Source organism: Taeniopygia guttata, chromosome 1A (genome assembly GCF_048771995.1).
Source record: "Taeniopygia guttata chromosome 1A, bTaeGut7.mat, whole genome shotgun sequence".
Lineage (NCBI taxonomy): Eukaryota > Metazoa > Chordata > Aves > Passeriformes > Estrildidae > Taeniopygia > Taeniopygia guttata.
Genome location: NC_133025.1, coordinates 59,357,709 through 59,376,601, shown reverse-complemented (window position 1 = coordinate 59,376,601; position 18,893 = coordinate 59,357,709). Strand labels below are relative to the sequence as shown.

At 51.3% G+C, this 18,893-nt stretch overlaps 1 long non-coding RNA gene across 1 annotated transcript; it reads left to right on the top strand.

The window, feature by feature from the left end:
• Positions 1-2,885: 2,885 nt before the first annotated feature.
• LOC116807684 (uncharacterized) lies at positions 2,886-18,893 on the top strand. The gene is made up of 4 exons (XR_012053605.1): positions 2,886-13,172; positions 15,933-15,996; positions 17,873-18,017; positions 18,792-18,893. It is a non-coding gene; the product is annotated as an uncharacterized lncRNA (long non-coding RNA).

The following is an 18,893-nucleotide window of genomic DNA, read 5'->3' as shown; positions in this document are numbered from 1 at the left end:
ACGAACAAGAATTCTCCAGATTCGTCTGCATCAGGACCAAGTCGAAACCCAGGAAAGTCGTCCTGGAACACTTGCCAGAATCATGCCAGCGGTGAATTGAAAGCGCAGGCAGCTTCAGCCGCCGTCCTCTAGCTGTGCCAAGGCTGCGCACACAAGTCGCCTTCGTTCTTCGCCTCTCAGAAGCCAACCGCTCTCCCCGGCTGCCGGAGGGGAAGAAGCGGCTGCTAGGTGCACCGCTGACGTGAACCGCACTTGTAAGCTGCAAAGCGCGGCTTCGGCAGAAAGACGCCGGCAACCGCCGCTTCCCTGCGGACAGCTGCGGACAGCCGTTTTCTGGGTCTCTAGCGGTCTGCATCATGGCGAAAAGCTTTTCCAGCGTGTCTCGCAGGGAGAAAGCTTGCCAGCACACTGCACGCATCCCGCCCTTGCCCAGAAACATGGATTTGCTGAACACTCCAAAAACACTACTCTTTCCTAGGCAAGCTTCAAACTGCTGTCAGACGTCCGTGCTCTGTGTTTTCTGCTGCCCTGCTCGTTGCACTAGTGTGCACAGCTCACCCTGCCATTCAGTGCACGGTGAAGGCAACTGCAAAAAACCAGCAGCTGCTCACTCCCAAACGCAAGGCGCTGTCTATGTCCTTGCTTCCTGAGCAACTCAGCGCAGCCCTTCTTCTCTGCACCTGCCATCGACTTCTCTGCATCTCGGAAGCTCAGGGCACGAACAAGAATTCTCCAGATTCGTCTGCATCAGGACCAAGTCAAAACCCAGGAGAGTCGTCCTGGAGCTCCTGCCAGAAGCATGCCAGAGGTGAATTGAAAGCGCAGGCAGCTGCAGCCCTCGTCCGCTAGCCGTGCCAAGGCTGCACACACAAGCCGCCTTCGTTCTTCGCCTCTCAGAAGCCAACCGCTCTCCCCTGCTGCCGGAGGCGAAGAAGCGGCTACTAGGTGCACCGCTGAACTGAACCGCACTTGTAGGCTGCAAAGCGCGGCTTCGGCAGAAAGACGCCGGCAACAGCCGCTTCCCTGCGGACAGCTGCGGACAGCCGTAGTCTGAGTCTCTAGCGGACTGCATCATGGCGAAAAGCTTTTCCAGCGTGTCTCGCAGGGACAAAGCTTGCCAGCACACTGCACGCATCCCGCCCTTGCCCAGAAACATGGATTTGCTGAACACTCCAAAAACACTACTCTTTCCTAGGCAAGCTTCAAACTGCTGTCAGACGTCCGTGCTCTCTGTTTTCTGCTGCCCTGCTCGTTGCACTAGCGTCCACAGCTCACCCTGGCATTTAGAGCATAATGAAGGCAATTGCAAAAAACCAGCAGCTCCTCACTCCCAAACACAAGGCGCTGTCTATGTCCTTGCTTCCCGAGCAACTCAGCGCAGCCCTTCTTTTCTGCAGCTGCCATCGACTTCTCTGCATCTCGGAAGCTCAGGGCACGAACAAGAATTCTCCAGATTCGTCTGCATCAGCACCAAGTCAAAACCGAACAGAGTGGTCCTGGAGCCCCTGCCAGAAGCATGCCAGCGGTGAATTGAATAGGTAAGCAGCTGCAGCCACCGTCCTCTAGCAGTGCCAAGGCTGCACACACAAGCCGGCTTCGTTCTTCGCCTCTCAGAAGCCAACCGCTCTCCCCGGCTGCCGGAGGCGAAGAAGCGGCTACTAGGTGCACCGCTGAACTGAACCGCACTTGTAGGCTGCAAAGCGCGGCTTCGGCAGAAAGACGCCGGCAACCGCCGCTTCCCTGCGGACAGCCCTTGTCTGCGTCTCTAGCGGACTGCATCATAGCGAAAAGCTTTTCCAGCGTGTCTCGCAGGGATAAAGCTTGCCAGCAAAGTGCACGCATCCCGCCCTTGCCCAGAAACATGGATTTGCTGAACACTCCAAAAACACTACTCTTTCCTAGGCAAGCTTCAAACTGCTGTCAGACGTCCGTGCTCTCTGTTTTCTGCTGCCCTGCTCGTTGCACTAGAGTGCACAGCTCACCCTGGCATTCAGTGCACAGTGAAGGCAATTGCAAAAAATCAGCAGCTGCTCACTCCCAAACACAAGGCGCTGTCTATGTCCTTGCTTCCCGAGCAACTCTGCGCAGCCCTACTTTTCTGCAGGTGCCATCGACTTCTCTGCAACTCGGAAGCTCAGGGCACGAACAAGAATTCTCCAGATTCGTCTGCATCAGGACCAAGTCAAAACCCAAGAGAGTCTTCCTGGAGCGCCTGCCAGATGCATGCCAGAGGTGAATTGAAAGCGCAGGCAGCTGCAGCCCTCATCCTCTAGCAGTGCCAAGGCTGCGCACACAAGCCGCCTTCGTTCTTCGCCTCTCAGAAGCCAACCGCTCTCCCCGGCTGCCGGAGACGAAGAAGTGGCTACTAGGTGCACCGCTGAACTGAACCGCACTTGTTGGCTGCAAAGCGCGGCTTCGGCAGAAACACGCCGGGAACCGCCGCTTTCCGTGCGGACAGCTGCGGAGAGCCGAAGTCTGCGTCTCTAGCGGACTGCATCATGGCGAAAAGCTTTTCCAGCGTGTCTCGCAGGGAGAAAGCTTGCCAGCACACTGCACGCATCCCGCCCTTGCCCAGAAACATGGATTTGCTGAACACTCCTAAAACACTGCTCTTTCCTAGGCAAGCTTCAAACTGCTGTCAGACGTCCGTGCTCTCTGTTTTCTGCTGCCCTGCTCGTTGTAGAGGAGTGCACAGCTCCACCTGACATTCAGTGCACAGCGAAGTCAACTGCAAAAAACCAGCAGCTGCTCACTCCCAAACACAAGGCGCTGTCTATGTCCGTGATTCCCGAGAAACTCAGCGCAGCCCTACTTTTCTGCAGCTGCCATCGAGTTCTTTGCATCTCGGAAGCTCAGGGCACGAAGAAGAATTCTCCAGATTCGTCTGCATCAGGACCAAGTCGAAACCCAGGAAAGTCGTCCTGGAACACTTGCCAGAATCATGCCAGCGGTGAATTGAAAGGGCAGGCAGCTTCAGGCGCCGTCCTCTAGCTGTGCCAAGGCTGCGCACACAAGTCGCCTTCGTTCTTCGCCTCTCAGAAGCCAACCGCTCTCCCCGGCTGCCGGAGGAGAAGAAGCGGCTGCTAGGTGCACCGCTGACGTGAACCGCACTTGTAAGCTGCAAAGCGCGGCTTCGGCTGAAAGACGCCGGCAACCGCCGCTTCCCTGCGGACAGCTGCGGACAGCCGTTTTCTGGGTCTCTAGCGGTCTGCATCATGGCGAAAAGCTTTTCCAGCGTGTCTCGCAGGGAGAAAGCTTGCCAGCACACTGCACGCATCCCGCCCTTGCCCAGAAACATGGATTTGCTGAACACTCCAAAAACACTACTCTTTCCTAGGCAAGCTTCAAACTGCTGTCAGACGTCCGTGCTCTGTGTTTTCTCCTGCCCTGCTCGTTGCACTAGTGTGCACAGCTCACCCTGGCATTCAGTGCACAGTGAAGGCAACTGCAAAAAACCAGCAGCTGCTCACTCCCAAACGCAAGGCGCTGTCTATGTCCTTGCTTCCCGAGCAACTCAGCGCAGCCCTTCTTCTCTGCACCTGCCATCGACTTCTCTGCATCTCGGAATCTCAGGGCACGAACAAGAATTCTCCAGATTCGTCTGCATCAGGACCAAGTCAAAACCCAGGAGAGTCGTCCTGGAGCTCCTGCCAGAAGCATGCCAGAGGTGAATTGAAAGCGCAGGCAGCTGCAGCCCTCGTCCGCTAGCCGTGCCAAGGCTGCACACACAAGCCGCCTTCGTTCTTCGCCTCTCAGAAGCCAACCGCTCTCCCCTGCTGCCGGAGACGAAGAAGCGGCTACTAGGTGCACCGCTGAACTGAACCGCACTTGTAGGCTGCAAAGCGCGGCTTCGGCAGAAAGACGCCGGCAACCGCCGCTTCCCTGCGGACAGCTGCGGACAGCCGTAGTCTGAGTCTCTAGCGGACTGCATCATGGCGAAAAGCTTTTCCAGCGTGTCTCGCAGGGACAAAGCTTGCCAGCACAGTGCACGCATCCCGCCCTTGCCCAGAAACATGGATTTGCTGAACACTCCAAAAACACTACTCTTTCCTAGGCAAGCTTCAAACTGCTGTCAGACGTCCGTGCTCTCTGTTTTCTGCTGCCCTGCTCGTTGCACTAGCGTCCACAGCTCACCCTGGCATACAGTGCACAGTGAAGGCAATTGCAAAAAACCAGCAGCTGCTCACTCCCAAACACAAGGCGCTGTCTATGTCCTTGCTTCCCGAGCAACTCAGCGCAGCCCTTCTTTTCTGCAGCTCCCATCGACTTCTCTGCATCTCGGAAGCTCAGGCCACGAACAAGAATTCTCCAGATTCGTCTGCATCAGGACCAAGTCAAAACCGAACAGAGTCGTCCTGGAGCCCCTGCCAGAAGCATGCCAGCGGTGAATTGAAAGGGTAAGCAGCTGCAGCCACCGTCCTCTAGCAGTGCCAAGGCTGCACACACAAGCCGGCTTCGTTCTTCGCCTCTCAGAAGCCAACCGCTCTCCCCGGCTGCCGGAGGCGAAGAAGCGGCTACTACGTGCACCGCTGAACTGAACCGCACTTGTAGGCTGCAAAGCGCGGCTTCGGCAGAAAGACGCCGGCAACCGCCGCTTCCCTGCGGACAGCTGCGGACAGCCGTAGTCTGAGTCTCTAGCGGACTGCATCATGGCGAAAAGCTTTTCCAGCGTGTCTCGCAGGGAGAAAGCTTGCCAGCACAGTGCACACATCCCGCCCTTGCCCAGAAACATGGATTTGCTGAACACTCCAAAAAAACTACTCTTTCCTAGGCAAGCTTCAAACTGCTGTCAGACGTCCGTGCTCTCTGTTTTCTGCTGCCCTGCTCGTTGCACTAGAGTGCACAGCTCACCCTGGCATTCAGTGCACAGTGAAGGCAATTGCAAAAAACCAGCAGCTGCTCACTCCCAAACACAAGGCGCTGTCTATGTCCGTGCTTCCCGAGAAACTCAGCGCAGCCCTACTTTTCTGCAGCTGCCATCGACTTCTCTGCATCTCGGAATCTCAGGGCACGAACAAGAATTCTCGAGGACGTCTGCATCAGGACCAAGTCAAAACCCAGGAAAGTCGTCCTGAAACACTTGCCAGAAGCATGCCAGCGGTGAATTGAAAGGGTTGGCAGCTGCAGCCACCGTCCTCTAGCTGAGCCAAGGCTGCGCACACAAGCCGCTTCGTTCTTCGCCTCTCAGAAGCCAACCGCTCTCCCCGGCTGCCGGAGGCGAAGAAGCGGCTACTAGGTGCACCGCTGAACTGAACCGCACTTGTAGGCTGCAAAGCGCGGTTTTGGCAGAAACACGCCGGCAACCGGCGCTTCCCTGCGGACAGCTGCGGACAGCCGTAGTCTGCGTCTCTAGCGGACTGCATCATGGCGAAAAGCTTTTCCAGCGTGTCTCGCAGGGAGAAAGCTTGCCAGCACAGTGCACACATCCCGCCCTTGCCCAGAAACATGGATTTGCTGAACACTCCAAAAACACTACTCTTTCCTAGGCAAGCTTCAAACTGCTGTCAGACGTCCGTGCTCTCTGTTTTCTGCTGCCCTGCTCGTTGCACTAGAGTGCACAGCTCACCCTGGCATTCAGTGCACAGTGAAGGCAATTGCAAAAAATCAGCAGCTGCTCACTCCCAAACACAAGGCGCTGTGTCTATGTCCTTGCTTCCCGAGCAACTCAGCGCAGCCCTACTTTTCTGCAGCTGCCATCGACTTCTCTGCATCTCGGAAGCTCAGGGCACGAACAAGAATTCTCCAGGACGTCTGCATCAGGACCAAGTCAAAAGCGAACAGAGTCGTCCTGGAACACCTGCCAGAAGCATGCCAGCGGTGAATGGAAAGCGCAGGACGCTGCAGCCCTCATCCTCTAGCAGTGCAAGGCTGCGCAAAGAGCCGCCTTCGTTCTTCGCCTCTCAGAAGCCAACCGCTCTCCCCGGCTGCCGGAGGCGAAGAAGCGGCTACTACGTGCACCGCTGAACTGAACCGCACTTGTAGGCCGCAAAGCGCGGCTTCGGCAGAAAGACGACGGCAACCGGCGCTTCCCTGCGGACAGCTGCGGACAGCCCTTGTCTGCGTCTCTAGCGGACTGCATCATGGCGAAAAGCTTTTCCAGCGTGTCTCGCAGGGAGAAAGCTTGCCAGCACAGTGCACACATCCCGCCCTTGCCCAGAAACATGGATTTGCTGAACACTCCAAAAACACTACTCTTTCCTAGGCAAGCTTCAAACTGCTGTCAGACGTCCGTGCTCTCTGTTTTCTGCTGCCCTGCTCGTTGCACTAGAGTGCACAGCTCACCCTGGCATTCAGTGCACGGTGAAAGGAATTGCAAAAAAACAGCAGCTCCTCACTCGCAAACACGAGGCGCTGTCTATGTCCTTGCTTCCCGAGCAACTCAGCGTAGTACTTCTTCTCTGCATCTCGGAAGCTCAGGGCACGAACAAGAATTCTCCAGGACGTCTGCATCAGGACCAAGTCAAAAGCCTGGAAAGTGGTCCTGGAACACTTGCCAGAATCATGCCAGCGGTGAATTGAAAGGGCAGGCAGCTGCAGCCACTGTCCTCTAGCAGTGCCAAGGCTGCGCACACAAGTCGCCTTCGTTCTTCGCCTCTCAGAAGCCAACCGCTCTCCCCGGCTGCCGGAGGCGAAGACGCGGCTACTAGGTGCACCGCTGAACTGAACCGCACTTGTTCGCTGCAAAGCGCGGCTTCGGCAGAAACACGCCGGCAACCGCCGCTTCCCTGCGGACAGCCGTAGTCTGCATCTCTAGCGGACTGCATCATAGCGAAAAGCTATTCCAGCGTGTCTCGCAGGGACAAAGCTTGCCAGCACAGTGCACGCATCCCGCCCTTGCCCAGAACCATGGATTTGCTGAACACTCCAAAAACACTACTCTTTCCTAGGCAAGCTTCAAACTGCTGTCAGACGTCCGTGCTCTGTGTTTTCTACTGCCCTGCTCGTTGTAGAAGAGTGCACAGCTCCACCTGACATTCAGTGCACAGCGAAGTCAACTGCAAAAAACCAGCAGCTGCTCACTCCCAAACACAAGGCGCTGTCTATGTCCTTGCTTCCCGAGCAACTCAGCGCAGCCCTACTTTTCTGCAGGTGCCATCGACTTCTCTGCATCTCGGAAGCTCGGGGCACGAACAAGAATTCTCCAGATTCGTCTGCATCAGGACCAAGTCAAAACCCAGGAGAGTCTTCCTGGAGCGCCTGCCATATGCATGCCAGAGGTGAATTGAAAGTGCAGGGAGCTGCAGCCCTCGTCCTCTAGCCGTGCCAAGGCTGCACACACAAACCGGCTTCGTTCTTCGCCTCTCAGAAGACAACCGCTCTCCCAGGCTGCCGGAGGCGAAGAAGCGGCTGCTACGTGCACCGCTAAAATGAACCGCACTTGTAGGCTGCAAAGCGCGGCTTCGGCAGAAACACGCCGGCAACCGCCGCTTCCCTGCGGACAGCTGCGGACAGCCGTAGTCTGCGTCTCTAGCGGACTGCATCATGGCGAAAAGCTTTTCCAGCGTGTCTCGCAGGGAGAAAGCTTGCCAGCAGAGTGCACACATCCTGCCCTTGCAAAGAAACATGGATTTGCTGAACACTCCAAAAACACTACTCTTTCCTAGGCAAGCTTCAAACTGCTGTCAGACGTCCGTGCTCTCTGTTTTCTGCTGCCCTGCTCGTTGCACTAGAGTGCACAGCTCACCCTGGCATACAGTGCACAGTGAAGGCAATTGCAAAAAACCAGCAGCTGCTCACTCCCAAACACAAGGCGCTGTCTATGTCCTTGCTTCCCGAGCAACTCAGCGCAGCCCTTCTTTTCTGCAGCTGCCATCGACTTCTCTGCGTCTCGGAAACTCAGGGCATGAACAAGAATTCTCCAGATTCGTCTGCATCAGGACCAATTTAAAACCCAGGAGAGTCGTCCTGGAGCCCCTGCCAGAAGCATGCCAGCGGTGAATGGAAAGCGCAGGCAGCTGCAGCCGCCGTCCTCTAGCAGTGCCAAGGCTGCACACACAAGCCGCCTTCGTTCTTCGCCTCTCAGAAGCCAACCGCTCTCCCCGGCTGCCGGAGACGAAGAAGCGGCTACTAGGTGCACCGCTGACGTGAACCGCACTTGTAAGCTGCAAAGCGCGGCTTCGGCAGAAAGACGCCGGCAACCGCCGCTTCCCTGCGGACAGCTGCGGACAGCTGTAGTCTGCGTCTCTAGCGGACTGCATCATGGCGAAAAGCTTTTCCAGAATATCTCGCAGGGAGAAAGCTTGCCAGCACAGTGCACGCATCCCGCCCTTGCCAAGAAACATGGATTTGCTGAACACTCCAAAAACACTACTCTTTCCTAGGCAAACTTCAAACTGCTGTCAGACGTCCGTGCTCTCTGTTTTCTGCTGCCCTGCTCGCCGCAGTAGAATGCACAGCTCACCCTGGCATTCAGTGCACAGTGAAGGCAATTGCAAAAAACCAGCAGCTGCTCACTCCCAAACACAAGGCGCTGTCTATGTCCGTGCTTCCCGAGAAACTCAGCGCAGGCCTTCTTTTCTGCAGCTGCCATCGAGTTCTTTGCATCTCGGAAGCTCAGGGCACGAACAAGAATTCTCCAGGACGTCTGCATCAGGACCAAGTCAAAACCGAACAGAGTCGTCCTGGAGCTCCTGACAGAAGCATGCCAGAGTTGAATTGAAAGCGCAGGACGCTGCAGCCCTCGTCCTCTAGCCGTGCCAAGGCTGCACACACAAGCCGCCTTCGTTCTTCGCCTCTCAGAAGCCAACCGCTCTCCCCGGCTGCCAGAGGGGAAGAAGCGGCTACTAGGTGCACCGCTAAAATGAACCGCACTTGTAGGCTGCAAAGCGCGGCTTCGGCAGAAACACGCCGGCAACCGGCGCTTCCCTGCGGACAGCTGCGGACAGCCCTTGTCTGCGTCTCTAGCGGACTGCATCATGGCGAAAAGCTTTTCCAGCGTGTCTCGCAGGGAGAAAGCTTGCCAGCACAGTGCACACATCCCGCCCTTGCCCAGAAACATGGATTTGTTGAACCCTCCAAAAACACTACTCTTTCCTAGGCAAGCTTCAAACTGCTGTCAGACGTCCGTGCTCTCTGTTTTCTGCTGCCCTGCTCGTTGCACTAGAGTGCACAGCTCACCCTGGCATACAGTGCACAGTGAAGGCAATTGCAAAAAACCAGCAGCTGCTCACTCCCAAACACAAGGCGCTGTCTATGTCCTTGCTTCCCGAGCAACTCAGCGCAGCCCTTCTTTTCTGCAGCTGCCATCGACTTCTCTGCATCTCGGAAACTCAGGGCACGAACAAGAATTCTCCAGATTCGTCTGCATCAGGACCAATTCAAAACCCAGGAGAGTCGTCCTGGAGCCCCTGCCAGAAGCATGCCAGCGGTGAACGGAAAGCGCAGGCAGCTGCAGCCGCCGTCCTCTAGCAGTGCCAAGGCTGCATACACAAGCCGCCTTCGTTCTTCGCCTCTCAGAAGCCAACCGCTCTCCCCGGCTGCCGGAGGCGAAGAAGCGGCTACTACGTGCACCGCTGAACTGAACCGCACTTGTAGGCTGCAAAGCGCGGCTTCGGCAGAAAGAAGCCGGCAACCGCCGCTTCCCTGCGGACAGCTGCGGACAGCCGTAGTCTGCGTCTCTAGCGGACTGCATCATGGCGAAAAGCTTTTCCAGCGTGTCTCGCAGGGACAAAGCTTGCCAGCACAGTGCACACATCCCGCCCTTGCCCAGAAACATGGATTTGCTGAACACTCCAAAAACACTACTCTTTCCTAGGCAAGCTTCAAACTGCTGTCAGACGTCCGTGCTCTCAGTTTTCTGCTGCCCTGCTCGTTGCACTAGAGTGCACAGCTCACCCTGGCATTCAGTGCACAGTGAAGGCAATTGCAAAAAAACAGCAGCTGCTCACTCGCAAACACGAGGCGCTGTCTATGTCCTTGCTTCCCGAGCAACTCAGCGCAGTCCTTCTCTGCATCTCGGAAGCTCAGGGCACGAACAAGAATTCTCCAGGACGTCTGCATCAGGACCAAGTCAAAACCCTGGAAAGTGGTCCTGGAACACTTGCCAGAATCATGCCAGCGGTGAATTGAAAGCACAGGCAGCTGCAGCCACCGTCCTCTAGCAGTGCCAAGGCTGCGCACACAAGTCGCCTTCGTTCTTCGCCTCTCAGAAGCCAACCGCTCTCCCCGGCAGCCGGAGGCGAAGAAGCGGCTACTAGGTGCATCGCTGAACTGAACCGCACTTGTAGGCTGCAAAGCGCGGCTTCGGCAGAAAGACGCCGGCAACCGCCGCTTCCCTGCGGACCGCCGTAGTCTGCGTCTCTAGCGGACTGCATCATGGCGAAAAGCTATTCCAGCGTGTCTCGCAGGGACAAAGCTTGCCAGCACAGTGCACGCATCCCGCCCTTGCCCAGAACCATGGATTTGCTAAACACTCCAAAAACACTAGTCTTTCCTAGGCAAGCTTCAAACTGCTGTCAGACGTCCGTGCTCTGTGTTTTCGACTGCCCTGCTCGTTGTAGAAGAGTGCACAGCTCCACCTGACATTCAGTGCACAGCGAAGTCAACTGCAAAAAACCAGCAGCTGCTCACTCTGAAACACAAGGCGCTGTCTATGTCCTTGCTTCCCGAGCAACTCTGCGCAGCCCTACTTTTCTGCAGGTGCCATCGACTTCTCTGCATCTCGGAAGCTCAGGGCACGAACAAGAATTCTCCAGATTCGTCTGCATCAGGACCAAGTCAAAACCCAAGAGAGTCTTCCTGGAGCGCCTGCCAGATGCATGCCAGAGGTGAATTGAAAGCGCAGGCAGCTGCAGCCCTCATCCTCTAGCAGTGCCAAGGCTGCGCACACAAGCCGCCTTCGTTCTTCGCCTCTCAGAAGCCAACCGCTCTCCCCGGCTGCCGGAGACGAAGAAGTGGCTACTAGGTGCACCGCTGAACTGAACCGCACTTGTTGGCTGCAAAGCGCGGCTTCGGCAGAAACACGCCGGGAACCGCCGCTTTCCCTGCGGACAGGTGCGGAGAGCCGAAGTCTGCGTCTCTTGCGGACTGTATCATGGCGAAAAGCTTTTCCAGCGTGTCTCGCAGGGAGAAAGCTTGCCAGCAGAGTGCACGCATCCCGCCCTTGCCCAGAAACATATATTTGCTGAACACTCCTAAAACACTGCTCTTTCCTAGGCAAGCTTCAAACTGCTGTCAGACGTCCGTGCTCTCTGTTTTCTGCTGCCCTGCTCGTTGCACTAGAGTGCACAGCTCCACCTGACATTCAGTGCACAGCGAAGTCAACTGCAAAAAACCAGCAGCTGCTCACTCCCAAACACAAGGCGCTGTCTATGTCCTTGCTTCCCGAGCAACTCTGCGCAGCCCTTCTTCTCTGCATCTCGGAAGCTCAGGGCACGAACAAGAATTCTCCAGATTCGTCTGCATCAGGACCAAGTCGAAACCCAGGAAAGTCGTCCTGGAACACTTGCCAGAATCATGCCAGCGGTGAATTGAAAGCGCAGGCAGCTTCAGCCGCCGTCCTCTAGCTGTGCCAAGGCTGCGCACACAAGTCGCCTTCGTTCTTCGCCTCTCAGAAGCCAACCGCTCTCCCCGGCTGCCGGAGGGGAAGAAGCGGCTGCTAGGTGCACCGCTGACGTGAACCGCACTTGTAAGCTGCAAAGCGCGGCTTCGGCAGAAAGACGCCGGCAACCGCCGCTTCCCTGCGGACAGCAGCGGACAGCCGTTTTCTGGGTCTCTAGCGGTCTGCATCATGGCGAAAAGCTTTTCCAGCGTGTCTCGCAGGGAGAAAGCTTGCCAGCACACTGCACGCATCCCGCCCTTGCCCAGAAACATGGATTTGCTGAACACTCCAAAAACACTACTCTTTCCTAGGCAAGCTTCAAACTGCTGTCAGACGTCCGTGCTCTCTGTTTTCTGCTGCCCTGCTCGTTGCACTAGCGTCCACAGCTCACCCTGGCATTTAGTGCATAATGAAGGCAATTGCAAAAAACCAGCAGCTCCTCACTCCCAAACACAAGGCGCTGTCTATGTCCTTGCTTCCCGAGCAACTCAGCGCAGCCCTTCTTTTCTGCAGCTGCCATCGACTTCTCTGCATCTCGGAAGCTCAGGGCACGAACAAGAATTCTCCAGATTCGTCTGCATCAGGACCAAGTCAAAACCGAACAGAGTCGTCCTGGAGCCCCTGCCAGAAGCATGCCAGCGGTGAATTGAAAGGGTAAGCAGCTGCAGCCACCGTCCTCTAGCAGTGCCAAGGCTGCACACACAAGCCGGCTTCGTTCTTCGCCTCTCAGAAGCCAACCGCTCTCCCCGGCTGCCGGAGGCGAAGAAGCGGCTACTAGGTGCACCGCTGACGTGAACCGCACTTGTAGGCTGCAAAGCGCGGCTTCGGCAGAAAGACGCCGGCAACCGGCGCTTCCCTGCGGACAGCTGCGGACAGCCGTAGTCTGCGTCTCTAGCGGACTGCATCATAGCGAAAAGCTTTTCCAGCGTGTCTCGCAGGGATAAAGCTTGCCAGCAAAGTGCACGCATCCCGCCCTTGCCCAGAAACATGGATTTGCTTAACACTCCAAAAACACTACTCTTTCCTAGGCAAGCTTCAAACTGCTGTCAGACGTCCGTGCTCTCTGTTTTCTGCTGCCCCGCTCGTTGCACTAGAGTGCACAGCTCACCCTGGCATTCAGTGCACAGTGAAGGCAATTGCAAAAAACCAGCAGCTGCTCACTCCGAAACACAAGGCGCTGTCTATGTCCTTGCTTCCCGAGCAACTCAGCGCAGCCCTTCTTTTCTGCAGCTGCCATCGAGTTCTTTGCATCTCGGAAGCTCAGGGCACGAACAAGAATTCTTCAGATTCGTCTGCATCAGGACCAAGTCAAAACCCAGGAGAGTCGTCCTGGAACACTTGCCGTAAGCATGCCAGCGGTGAATTGAAAGCGCAGGCAGCTGCAGCCACCGTCCTGTAGCAGTGCCAAGGCTGCGCACACAAGTCGCCTTCGTTCTTCGCCTCTCAGAAGCCAACCGCTCTCCCCGGCTGCCGGAGGCGAAGAAGCGGCTACTACGTGCACCGCTGAACTGAACCGCAGTTGTAGGCTGCAAAGCGCGGCTTCGGCAGAAAGACGCCGGCAACCGCCGCTTCTCTGCGGACAGCTGTAGTCTGCGTCTCTAGCGGACTGCATCATCGCGAAAAGCTTTTCCAGGTAAGTCTGTCGTGTTAAAGAGAGGGACAGGGATTTTACAGTCTCGAGGGATGGCTGTCAGTCAGGGGGTGCTCAGGGGTCCCCCTGCAGCATGACACTGCCTGAGCAGGGACACAGCATCTCCAGCTCTTTGCACCTTGCCAGGAATGGCTTGAGCAATGAGGGTCTCCTTTTTGTAGTGTTAAAGAACACTGAGAGCAGCTTGACCAAACTATCACACCTACCACTGTCACTGAAAACATCAGGATAAGATAAAGATTAAGCTCTTTAATGCTTCTTTTGGTATCAGAAAGCACACGTATATGGTCTTTCAAAGCTTTGCACTATTTATATATTTTAGCAAACGAAGAAATTAATGTCATTGGCTATGAATTGCTCTTCATTAATTAGTTTTCTGCCTTCTACTGGTTATTGACTTCTTGCTTCTCATGCTAATTAGTCCATATTTTCAGTCTTTTTATTATCTTTTTCCCAGCTAGAGAGAGGTGTCGTGTTTTAAGCCTCGATGGAAATTAAACACCTTGCAGCTGCTTGCTCAACCACCTCTTCTTCTCCGACACTGGGGGAATGGGGAGGAGATTTGAAGTAAAGCTCGTGTATTTAATTAAAGACAGTTTCATATTTGAAAAGAAAGTAAAGTACTACAATAGTAGTAATTAATAATGATAATGTAAAGGGACCAAACAAGTGATGCACAATGCAATTACACACCACCTGCTAACTGATCCCAGAGCCCCCTTCCCAAACCAAGATCAGCTGCCCTTCTGGGCAGCTCCTCACAGTTTATATACCAGGCATGATATTCTAGGGTGTGGATGTCCCTTGGGGCAGTTCGGGTCACCTGTCCCAGCTGTGCTCTCTCCCAGTTTCTTTTGTGAACCTCCTTACTGGCAGAGCAGAAGATGAGGAAACAAAAAATCCTTGATTTAGAATAAACATGACTTAGCAAAACCCAAAACTTCCGTGTATTATCAACACCATTCTCATTCCAAATCCAAAACACAGCACTGTGACAGCTAAAGAAGAAATTAAAGAAGAAATTAAAGAAGAAATTAAAGAAGAAATTAACTCTACCGTAGCTGAAACCAGGACAATGGGATTACAGTACAATTGCTGAATTGTCTTTGTTAGTTCTACCCTCTTTATCTCAGGTTTCTGCACAATGGCCTCATGGTTCATAAATTCTGCATTCCTTGTGTCCAGCTTCAGCAATAAATCCCTCTTCCAGGTCTGAGACCATTGAAGCATATCAAGGTTGATTACAGCTGTTGTAGCAAAACATAAAAGTTCAGAAATTTTCCCAAGGTGTGTTCCCACTGTAGCAGCTTATGACAAATCTTGCTGAATGTTGGCTACAGTAACATATGACAGAGTGGAAAGCTGCACTGCTTATGATTAATTCAAACAAATAATTAGAAAACTTAATTAAAATAATTAATTAGAAAAGGTATTTGTAAAGTTCTATCATTTCCAAGACCATGCAAACGGATACTCCCTGATCTGAGGGCAGGAGCAGCAGGGATGTCCAGGCCTTCACATGGAAGTGAGAGTCACAAGTGTCACATGGAAGAAGCCAAAGAGCTTCTAACACCTTTTTCAGCAGCAGAGCATATTTTGCTGAATAAAGCTGACAATACAAAATCTAAAAATGTATTAGACTGGCAGCCAATCATGTTGTGCTGTAGAAGGGCAGTCCTAATTTTGCAGGGTGAGACTTTCTAGCATACCTCTCTAAGGTGTGTGAAGATCCCTGCCTTGAGTAGGGAAGCCCCTTATGGTCACTTAAGGGCTGAGCCAAATAGGTTTGCTCATGGCTGTTGCATGGGTAACATCAATCTCTACTTAATAATTGTTTTGCTAGATTTAATATAATTGCTTCTCTATACCTTCAAAAATAGTGCAGTATACTACACTAGTAGTTATGACTATCTGTGCTATGTAGCAAATAATTCTGAACAAGTTATTTTGCTTAATCATTGCAACAAATTTAAATAAATACCTGATTTTATTTATCTAATTATATTTGCTTTGCCATATTTAATCCCACGGGACAAAGTTACGTACAGGCTCACTTACACCTCTGTAACCCTTTAGACATAAACTGACGAGTCTGGGGCTGAGCTGGGATGCAGCTGCATCCAGGTTCTTCTCTGAAGAGTTTAGAAAACCAAAATGTCCTTTCTGTACTTGCTGACTGGACAGGAGGGTCTCTCTAACAAACTTTGTCTGGAGTGTGTCTGTTCTCCATTCACTGACAACTTTTTCAAGGAGCAGGGAGTTGGACTGGTTGAGCATTATGGGTCCATTCCAACCTGAGATATTCAATGACTTGATGATTCTATGAAATGGTGGAAGGGGAAAAAGTGATTTTTTTTTGCCACAGTGGGAGGGAGGTTGGTATGACTCAAAACTGTGGTAAAGGGAAGGATGGGCTGCAGGGAGAGGTATCACTTTGCATCACTAAATTTGATTAGGATTTCATAAAATGAAATGAAAACCGGCACCTATGCCAGCCCTTGGTTATTGAGCCTTCCCCCAAACACAATGGGAATATCTCCTGGTAGTGGATAACATTGATCTGTGCTGAGAATGATGCTCTGACCACTTGGTGGGCCCACCTCTCAAATACATCTTACCCAAAGAAATAATTTGAATGCTAAATCCTTATTTGCTGCAGCAGATGTGACAAAAGAAAGTGTCTGATTCTTGGTTGGTTTGGGATTTGTTACTGTTGTTTTTCTTTTAATCTTTCTGATTAAGGACAAGATATGGAAGGACAAACCATAGGAAGAAGAAGTAGGGGAAACTACATGTAAATTTGTGGGTAAGAATGATCTTTGTCCCAACTTTATACCCAAGTGCACGTGGGGACTGCATCAATGCACACTCCTTTGTCTCAGGTTCCTCTGCAGCAGAGTCGCATTGATGGTGGGACCCAGAAATGAAATATGGGTACAGACACCAGTGTGGGTTAAAGTGGGAGTGTTTCAGCAGACTGTAAGACACAGTAGCAGAAGCAGGGGAAGTGTCTGGCAGCAGAGGAACATAAAGCCAAGGCTGATTATGTACAGGATTAGCAGTGTCTTGGCAAAACCTAGAGTCTGTTTACTTCTTCATGGTCCATAAAAAGGGGCCTTCAAATCTGAGAGGCAATAGATCAATGTCAACTGGTTTTTAATTGTGATGATCTGGACATCAACAGGGAAAATTATTTATCTTCACTCCAGGTAGCATTAAGGAATGTTCTCAGGTAGCAAGCAGAATAAAATGATGGAAAAACCCCAAACGGAAGTGGGCAAATAGTCAGTGGACTCCTGTTCTGCAGAGTACCCCCATAAGAGATTTTAGAATTGTGCTTTTGCCACTGAAAGTCAGGAATAAAACTCTTTAACACTGTGATTTTAGTATTAAAAAGTGGCATTATTTTATTTCAGCTGGGGTTATCCTCCAGTTGCGCACACCACAGCTAGCTGACAGACAGGTTTAAATCTGTGTGACTTGCACAGATTCATTACATTTCCTTAAACTCATACCCATATACTAAAAGTTCCTGCAAATCAATTTGGGCATTTAAATCACTTCTCAGAACTTATTTACATTAGAGTAAATGCTTCCTCTAAAATCAGTATGGGGTCACTCAAATGGGAATGTAAGACTCTGGTGAGATCCCGAAAAATACACACCCAACACACACGGAGAAGAGAGAGATTTGATGAATAACCCTAAAGCACAGTTTAATATCTGAGTTCAGGCTGTCATTCTCTGCATGGGGTCAATTCCAGGAAAGAATTACCTAGTGAACACAGATAATCCCATATATTCTCCACAGTACCATGCAGAATGTACTAAAGAGGGTGGATTGCACCCCAGGAAATAACATTTGTCCCAGGCATGTTTCAGGTGTAGCAGTTTTGTTTCAAGAATACAAAAATATCTTGTTGATTTTCAGTTCCAATAATCCATTTACTTCATAGGCTGGTAAGTCTCCCTGAAAGAGAAGTCCTATGTGTATAAGTGCCAGAGGACAATAGCATCTGGAAGAAGAGACAGAAGAATGAAATAAAATCAAGTAGCCCAGCTGCCAGTAGGAGAAATCTGTGGTTAATGATTTTGGAACAGCCACGTCGCAAATCTTAAGTATTTCTATCTGTGTTCCCAGAGGAAGAGTCTGTTGGGTATTGACTGCTGCAGTTGTAGGAGTCACTAATTTTCCACTCATTGTTTAGGTACAACACAACTTTCTCTGGTTCTCCTGTTAGAACAAACTGTAAAGAAGGACCTACAGAGCACTTGCATAACTATTTTAATCGGTTATGTTTTGACCTTTCATGATCTTGGGCCTGATCTTGCCTGCATTATGGGATAAAAATTTAATGTGGAGCCAAACTACAAAGAGAAACAGGAAAATAGCTTTAAAGGTTTTGCAGGAGGAAAGAAAAGATAACTCATGTCTAACTCTGATTTTATTATCTTCTAATTAATGGTGCAGGAACGGCCTGCCATGGGAGAACACATCATGCCATCACAAATGGGTCCTTCGGATTTCTCAGAGATTTTCCTCTGTGGATAATAATTTCTGCCTTTATTATGTTTCTGTTTAATGAAACACAGATACTGCACTTTCAAGCTGTCACTTATAGATGACACCTACATCACATTAGGTGGTTCTGCCCTACAAAATCACTTTTTGCTCTTCACAGGATCTGACTGTGATGCAGGGGTCATTCTACAGACCTCCTTATCCTTATACTAAGGATATTTTATCCTTATACTAAGGATAAAAGTGAGCAAAGACAGCCAGGGGAAAAAGGATCAGACTGAATGAGATGTCTTAACACTGGAAATGTGAGTACCAGCCAGGAATTCAACTTTTAATCAACCTCTTTGGCATTGAAAGGAGCCTTGTGGTGAGAGAGACAATGTGGGGTTGCTGATGGATCTGAATAAGAAACCACAAAATAAACCAAACAACAGCTAAAAAAAATAATCTTTTAATAACATACAATAAAAATTAGGATTGGTAATGAGTGAATATTTTGTCCCTAATCCCCAAATGAATGTGGATTGCATCTTTGCTTCACCTTCAAATTTTATTGAGAAAGCATAAGTATGGTAAGCCTGTGTGGCAACTCTGTCATTAATTTGGCTGCTTTATGAAGTAATAATAATTAATGCAAAGTAAAACCAGATCTTGATATTTCTGTAGATATCTGGGCTTATATAGAAATGCTTTCCAAGTTATGTAAAATTAGAGGTGGCTGTGAGTCAACTCAAACACATGCATCTTTTTTATCCACCCTCTAACAACTATTCCTTATTGCTCCAATCAGCACTAGCCAGTCTCAAGGGACTTTATAAATACATATATTTACAGTATAAAGAGCTGTGGAAAAGCCTCTCTTTTGCTTCGCTGCAGAGTGCTCAGAGTTGAAAGCTTTTCTGGAGAACTCATAATTTAGGGTTTTTTTCCCCTTCCTCTTCTTCCACCACACTCCACAATAGGTAACAGAGAATTTACCTTTGTTATATTTAAATGTTGCTGCTGATGATTTTGGGACTTGAACTGATTAGTCCATAAAAAGATATTTGCCATATTTCTTTTTTTTTCTTTTTCTACAGGGTAAAAATTGTAGCTGAGCATTTGGAGACAGTAGTGAATATGCAAACTTTGAAGGCAATGCTACAAAAGAATTTGTCAAAAATAAAGACAAAAATAAATGC